The sequence below is a fragment of the Cyprinodon variegatus genome, unplaced genomic scaffold (genome assembly GCF_000732505.1).
Source record: "Cyprinodon variegatus isolate N-32 unplaced genomic scaffold, C_variegatus-1.0 Scaffold284, whole genome shotgun sequence".
In the NCBI taxonomy this organism is placed as follows: Eukaryota; Metazoa; Chordata; class Actinopteri; order Cyprinodontiformes; family Cyprinodontidae; genus Cyprinodon; species Cyprinodon variegatus.
The window spans coordinates 674,779-676,702 of NW_015150737.1; the positions used below are offsets into that span (position 1 = coordinate 674,779).

The window sequence follows — 1,924 nt, forward strand, 5'->3', positions numbered from 1 at the left end:
CTCCAGAGTGTTGTTCAGCATGGGGGTGAGTAGAAAATGAAGGCTAATCATGTTTTGGGTGTACTATTCCTTTAACTGTTTAAAAACATAGCATCAGTGGTATAGAGATAGGATCCCAGTTTTCATCTGCTAAATGTTTTTTTTTTTTTTCAAAACAAATGTAAAAAAAATACTCAACTTAAACTCTAATTAAATTCTAATTCAGATTTTATAGAAAACTGTAATTTCAACTTAAATTAAGTTAAAAAAATGTTAAATTCCTAAATTCTGAATGTATATTGACCTAATTTTTATTTTATTTTTTATTTTATTTTATATACAGAGGGAAATTACTTCTCTGCATTTAACCCATCCCTTTGGAGAGCAGTGGGCTGCCATTGTGAGGCGCTCAGGGAGCAGTGTGGGGTTAAGGGTCTTGCTCAGGGAGCCAGAGTGGCAGTCTGTGGGAGTGGGGGATCGAACTCACAATCTCAGGATTCAAAGCCCTATGCTTTGATATTTGAATCCCTGTGTTTTATTTCATGCTTTTCTCTGCCCCCATGAAAACACGCTGGCCCCCTCCTGGCCCCCCTGGTACATTTGGTCTAGAACCGCCACTGTGTGGCACAGGGTTCATATTCACTATTACTAATAACACTCCCTCATGAGCATGGATATAAACATAGTGCTTCCAGCTCAACTGATTAATGGCATTAATCATACTTTTCCAATAAAAAGAACTGAAAGGTGTTCCTGAAAAGTTCTTACGCATTAAGATTTACGTTTAAAGTACTACTGAGGAAGAAAAAGCTGTGCTGGTTTGTGTTGCAACAGAAAATAAATTCCCAGCACAACAAAGGAAACAGACAAACGCACTCACTCAGCAATCCAGATGTTTCCTGGTTTCCCCTCTGTGAAGCACCAAACAACTGAGCAAGCCTCTGTGATTGACTTAGCATTCACAAATCTGATTACAGCCACTCGTCCAAAGGCCTCTGTCTCTCTGTCTCTCTCAAACACACACAGAGTTATGCTGACCCAGTAAACGTCAGAACATTCATGTGATTAGGATGTCTGAGAGCGTGAGGAGGGGGCTGTGACGCACAGAAAAACATAGATAAGCCGACCAACCTTGGAGAGGCTGAGGCTCTGAATCCATAGTTTACAGAACCACAAGTTCTCTTATAATCACTGTTTTAGAGATCTGCAGACATCTGCACGTTTCCATCATTATTTATTATTTTGATTTAATTTGGGGGCAAATTGATGCATCTGTCTGAGCCCTCTAGTGGTCATGTTGTGAACTCCAACACCAAAAAATGCAAAGCATGAAGCAAATTCCAATCATATTAAATATATTATTAATAATAATAAGGCTTTTATTGAGGAAAAAATAAGGAAGAATAACAGAGCACAGTGAGATATGTTGGAACATGTCTGAAACAGCCAGGCTGTGGGCATTTAAAGCTGTTCCTAGAATAATAAACAGAAACTGTTGGGATAATCTGAGCTGAAGATTGTGGGTCTCAACACCTACTTCTAGTCAACAAGCCAAGTTACTGTGGAACGGATGCAGCTCCTTCCTGAGGATAGGAACCTAAAACAATCCTACCTCTAATGTTCCTCCTTGTGTTTAAATGTGGCCTGATGAGCACAATTCACTGCACCACAAACTGTGGATTATTTTCAGGTGTTTTTTTTTTATTTATTTGCATTTGTTACCTTTTTTTTTTGTACTGAATGTTCAGCAAATATGCTCCATTTGTGTTTCATTAAACATTTTGAAAAATAAATGTGGGTAGTTGAAAGAAATAAGAAGTTTTTAGACACATTAGCAGAATATCATGATAAATTAAGTGAATATTAGTTTTGTAGATGCAAAACACAATACCATGTCGCCTCTATTAAAACCTCTTTAACTTTGCTTTAGTTCACCTCAGCTACA

At 37.8% G+C, this 1,924-nt stretch overlaps 1 protein-coding gene across 2 annotated transcripts in view; it reads right to left on the bottom strand.

Moving 5' to 3' along the window:
* rnf19b (ring finger protein 19B) overlaps window positions 1–1,924 on the bottom strand; it is a 70,855-nt gene that overhangs the window by 32,920 nt on the left and 36,011 nt on the right. The window contains exon 1 of one of the 2 annotated variants that reach the window (XM_015383411.1): window positions 860–962. The exons of the other annotated variant lie outside the window; for it this stretch is intronic. The gene's annotated coding sequence lies outside the window, so the exon portion shown is untranslated. Of the gene's footprint in view, window positions 1–859; window positions 963–1,924 lie in introns of those variants that run through there. 2 annotated transcript variants of the gene reach the window in all.